Genomic DNA, 5782 nt, shown 5'->3' with positions numbered 1-5782 from the left:
TGAGGCTCTGTCTCAAAAAAAAAAAAAAAAAAAAAAAAAAATCATTCATAGCCTGATAATTCATTCTGTGGGAATATGGATCATAAAATTATACTTAAATACTTCTAGTTGCTGCCCTGAACGAAGGCAAGAATTGTCAGTGCCATTCACATTAGGACAAATAAACAAAGATTTAGCTTGCTATTGCTGAGCTCTTCCTTCTGCCTTCAACTGTCTCCTCTTCTCAGTTCTTTGCATGGCTGCTTTCTGTCATTCAGTAAGATCTTACCTTATTGTCACCTCCCCAGAGGGCCTTACCATCACACCTGAAATGGCCAGTGAGGCATGTCTATCATATCATCCCATTTTAATTCTCTCCATAGCACTCCTCATTATCTGGGATGTTCCTTGTTTCTTATTCCTCTCCTACTCCTAGCAGCGCAAGAACTGTGTCATGCCCACCATTCTATTTGCAATTGGAGAATGACCAGTGTCTGATATCTTATAAAAATTCAATAAATGTTTGTTGAATCACAAATGAATTATATCTTGTAACCTCTTGAGTACCAATGTGTGCCCATATTATCATGTAGAAGAAAATTTTATAAGCAAGACCTTCTTTAGAAAGAAAGTACAATTAGAATTATAATTACCACTTTGAGAGTGGGAGACAACTTATCAATTAAGTTCTTGCTACCTACATAGGGTATTTTTTTTTCTTTGTCTTTATGAGACAGGGTCTTGCTCTACTGCCCAGGCTAGAGTGAAGTTGCATCATCATAGCTCATTACAAGCTGAGATTTCTGGGCTCTAGTGATCCTTCTGCCTCAGTCTCCTAAGTACCTGGGTCTACAGGCCTGTACCACTTCGCCTGGCAATTTTTTATTTCATGTAAAGATGGGATCTTGCTATGTCACCCAGGCTTATCTCAAATTCCTGAGATCCTTCCACCTTCTACTTTGGCCTGTCAAAGTGTTGGGATTACAGGGATGAACCACCATGTAAAGTTCACTTCCTAGGTCTTGAAGGCTGAGGGATTCAGAAGATGGATCTTTGCTTTGACTCCACACATTGCCCTGAAGTTTTAATTCAATTTTGACATTCTCAATTATTCAAGAAAATAATCATACCTCTTAAAAAACTCACTTGTTTACTTTTCAGATATATATATAGGTAAAATTTTTATAGGAGTTAATTGTTTCAAGTATCTGTGAAACACTGCTTATATAAAACTATACGAGTCATTCCATCAGTGGTTATCATGGAAATTAAGGATGGTTCAAAAGTTTTATCAGTTGGTGTAAGTGATTCAATAATGAGCCCTAGGCTTTTCTTAAGTTATTCACATTTTGCAAAAAAATCCTCAGTGATTTTGTAATTCTTATGTTAAAATAGGTATCTCAGTCTCCCTAGAGCAGTAAAAATGTTTAAAATAAAGCGATTCCTGATCCTTTTTTCTATTACCCAAATACAATACCATGTTCTGTTACCATTGATAGGAACTTTTTCCTTCTCAGCTATAAGTGCCTTTTTTGTCAGTCAACTCCTCTAAGCAATTGAGGTTAACAGGACTGTGTCTTATTTATTGTGTTCCTACCACTGTGTATAGAATAGTTCATAGGAAGCCCTCAAGAAATATCTGTTAGACATGTGAACAAGTGAGCAAATGAATGAAGCATGAGAATGACAGTTTGTGATGGCACAGAGTTTACACACAAATATTACACACAAATACATGGCAACTGTTTTCAATGTTAACGTGAGAGATATGAACAAAGAAATAGAGGGACTCAGAGACAACCACAATATCCATTGGAACTCATTTCGATTGTTTTCTCCTATGATTGTTCTCATTGAAAGGACTTGTAAAACTTACGTAGTCCAACTTCCTTATTTTAACTGGAAAGTAAGGCCCACAAGTTTAAGTCATTGTGGCTCGGCGCCTGTGGCTCAACTGGCTAAGGTGCCAACCACATACACCTAAGGTGGCAGGTTCGAATCCCCAGCCCGGGCCCGCCAAACAACAATGATGGCTGCAACCAAAAAATGGGCCAGGCGTTGTGGCGGGCACCTGTAGTCCCAGCTACTTGGGAGGCTGAGGCAGGAGACTCGCTTGAGCCCAGGAGTTGGAGGTTGCTGTGAGCTGTGAGGCCATGGCATTCTACCCAGGGGGATAGCTTGAGGCTCCGTCTTAAAAAAAAAAAGTTTAAGTCATTGTTTGGGCAAGTAAATACGTGGCAGATCCAGGAGAGAGCGCTCTCTCCCCATTCCATGCAGGTCCTTCTTTATTATCTATAGCTCTTTCTCTATTCTTCTTATTTTTGTGTTTGAGACAGTCCCATTCTGTTGACCTGAGTAGAGTGGTGTGGTGTCATAGCTCACAGCAACCTCAAACTCTTTGGCTTGAGCAATCTTATTGCCTCAGCTTCCTAAGTAGCTGGGCCTACAAGCACCCATCACAACACTGGGCCTCTTTTAGAGATGGGGTCTTGCTGTTGCTCAGGCTGGTCTCGAACTCCTGAGCTCAAGCAATCCACCTGCTGTGGCCTTCAGGAGTGCTAGGATTACAGCATGAGCCACTGCACCCAACCCTCCTTCCTTATTCTTCATACACCCTTCTTCTTCAGCTCATTTCTCAACTCAGCCTGCTTCCAAGATTCTGCCCATAACTGTCTTGCTGGTCCCACCCCCACCAAGGCATCTCATTCATGCTCATACCCACAGCCTCATCAACCAATTCCTAGATCTCTATAGTTAGCTACATCCCTCCTCCTGAGATGCAGACCCACATTTCCCATTGTTTGCTGGACAATGGTCCAATTAGTCTTTTACCCTCAACTTCAAAACTGAGCTCATCACCTCAATTCTCCCCTTTCCCCATTGGCTCCTCCTTCTGTACCCTCCATCCTCCCAGGCAACTGGCCAAAGACCCTGGGATGACTGTCAGCTACTTTCTTTTCCTCACTACCTTTATCCAATCAGCCAAGGAAGCAATCAGCTGTTGAATCCATAATATTCCTCACATCTGCCCCTCTTTTCTACTCTACCACTTCAGGCTTTCAGCATTCCTCATCCGGCATATTATTGCCACAGTCTTAGCACATTTATTTCACTTCTGGCTTTTGTTTTTCTCCCAATCTATTCCTCTTAAAACTAGACCTGATCATGTATTATTCTCTTGCTGAGAAATAGGTCACTATTTTTTAAATTCTCCAGATTGCCATTCAAAGCCCTCCCATCCTATCTCCCATTCTACCCTCTTCCATTTCATTAATTGATGGCTACTCCCAGGTAATGGAATATACCTGAAACTTTCCTTTCTGCCTTCCTCCATTGGACTGACTTCTTGCCAGAAAAACCATTCTTCAAAAGCCACCTTCCTTATTAAAGTCCAAATTATAGCTACCTACTCCTAGAAGCATTCTGAGAGTGCCAGATTTTCCTTCTCAAGCACTCTCAGTTCTCAAGTTCAACTCCATTTGTTTGTAGAGAACTCACCAAAGATTGTCCTGTATTCCCATTATGTATGTATTATTTCCTACTAGAAATACTTGTTTCCCACTAGATTAGTAAATATTATTTCCTACTAGATTCTGAGTTCCTGTGGCAGTAGAGACTGGCACTTAATCATCTTTGCATCTTACATTATTACCAGAATACCGTAGGAAAATATAAGATCTCAATAAAAATCTTAAATTTAATGAAACTATAATCCCATGTTTTTCAATTATACAAAGCTACCCTGTTAAAGGAGTTAAGATAAAAGATAATATTTATAATACCTTTAAAAAGTAATAGTGGTCATTTCTTCTTAGTCTATGTATTTATTTAGGGTCAACTCAAAATTGACATTTTACATTCCTCAAGAGAGGATGGTAAAGTGCAAAAGAAGTGGCCAGGTGTGGTAGTCCATGCCTGTAATCCTAGCACTCTGAGAGGCTGAGTCAGGTGGACTGCCTGAGCTTATGGGTTTGAGACCAGCCTGAGCAAAAGCAAGATCCCCGGTCTCTACAAATAGCTGGGCATTGTGGTAGACACCTGTAGTCCCAGCTACTTGGAAGGCTGAGGCAAGAGGATTGCTTGAGCCCAAGAGTTTGAGGTTGTTGTGAACTATGACACGAGGGCACTCTACTTGAGGGCACTTTAATGAGACTCTGTCTCCAAAAAAAGTGCAAAAGAAGCCCACCTTGCTGTAATTCAGTGGAGGCAGATGCAAATGCTTAAGGAGATAACAGACTAGTTGAGTGATGCAAGCCAGGGGCACAAGTTCCCAGGAATGGAATGTGATAAGAATTGGAGGGATTATGGTGAAATGGAGCACATAAGCCTCATCTAATGGGAATAACTATGACCTGGCTTCAGTGCTGCTGCCTGGAAGGAATATGTCCAATACTGCTAGATCTTCCAATTTTTCTAAAGGCCAGAAATTATTATTTTAATTTGAAATTTCCTAGATTTTAAATAGTGTTCATGAGCCAGTTCAAAAATATTTTTAGCACTAATATTATAGTGAAAGCTCAGTAGAACATATTATGCAGGGTGCAAATTTGATACCTGTTTTTTACATTTTGTGAGGAAAAAGTTCAATGTTCAATCAAAAAGTTCAATCAAAACTTTACAAGTGGCATTATATGTTCCCATTGATTTATACTGCAGTTTAATGTTTATGTTAGATTGATTTTTTTGAGAGAGAGTCTCACTATGTCGCCCTTGATAGAGTGCCATGTTGTCACAGCTCATAGCAACCTCAGACTCTTAGGCTTAAGTCTCCCAAGTAGCTTGGACTACAGGTGCCTGCCACAACACCCAGCTTTTTTTTTTTTTTTTTGGTTGTAGTTGTCATTTTTGTTTGGCAGGCCCAGACTGTATTAGACCCTGCCATGGGCGCTGAGCCTATCTTAGATTGATTTTCAATTTTCCATGGGTTTTAATACTTTGGATTAAGTCACACTGCCTTTTAGACTCAAGTAGTTAATAAACTATACAACTTGAACCATAAGATGAGATAGATAATGTGTGAGTTGAAAACAGCTGCAGTGGTCAAAAGCAGGAGAGCCTCCCTGCTCTCTGAAGAAGAGGTGGTGCTTAGTGGGCACAGCACAGGTTATAGAATTCAGAATACCAGAATGTGAACCCTGGTCCACCGCTTTCAAACTGTGTGACCTTGAGAAAGTTACTTATCCTTTCTAAGTTTCCATTTCCAAATATGTAAAACAGTGATAAACAATACCTAGTCACATAGCTATAGTGAAATTAAAGGTCATCTTTCTTACAAAGCACTTAGCCAGTGCCTGACCTAAGGTAAATGCTTAATAGGAGTCAGTATTACTGTTACTCTCAGATGCTTCAAGCTTGTGAATTTCAACTACCCTCTCCAGGGACCCACATGGAATCTTGATGCTGTATGGAAAATGATTCAAAATGATACGGTGATATGATGATGTGACTCTTTCCTAATGAAAAAAATACGTGGTATAACCGTAACAGGCTAAAACCTGTGGTCCCTAGCCCCAACACAGCTTTTCACAAAGAGACAAGTCAAAGAACAAAAGACATCAAAGGCAGGCTGTTCCATGGGCAGACAACATGTTTCCTTTATGGCTGTTAAGGTAAGGCCTACATAGGGCTCTGCACATCATAGGAGTGAATGCTTAATGTAACTGAACTCCGGAGAGAACAGGAGGCTAAAAGGGTAAAGAATCTCTGGCTAGGCTCAGCGCCTATAGCTCAACCGGCTAAGGCGCCAGCCACGTACACCTAAGGTGGCGGGTTCGAATCCCCAGCCCGGACCCGCCAAACAACA

The 5782-nt window shown here is 40.7% G+C and overlaps 1 protein-coding gene across 1 annotated transcript in view; it reads right to left on the bottom strand.

Annotated features, from left to right (window-relative positions):
• The window catches only part of KLHL23 (kelch like family member 23), a 15592-nt gene that overhangs the window by 1893 nt on the left and 7917 nt on the right, over positions 1 to 5782 (bottom strand). The window lies entirely within an intron of this gene.

The sequence above is a fragment of the Otolemur garnettii genome, unplaced genomic scaffold (assembly GCF_000181295.1).
Source record: "Otolemur garnettii isolate 467f Iridium unplaced genomic scaffold, OtoGar3 scaffold00187, whole genome shotgun sequence".
Classification (NCBI taxonomy): domain Eukaryota; kingdom Metazoa; phylum Chordata; class Mammalia; order Primates; family Galagidae; genus Otolemur; species Otolemur garnettii.
The sequence above is the reverse complement of the archived record's forward strand: the minus strand, read 5'-3'. Positions and strand labels throughout refer to the sequence as shown.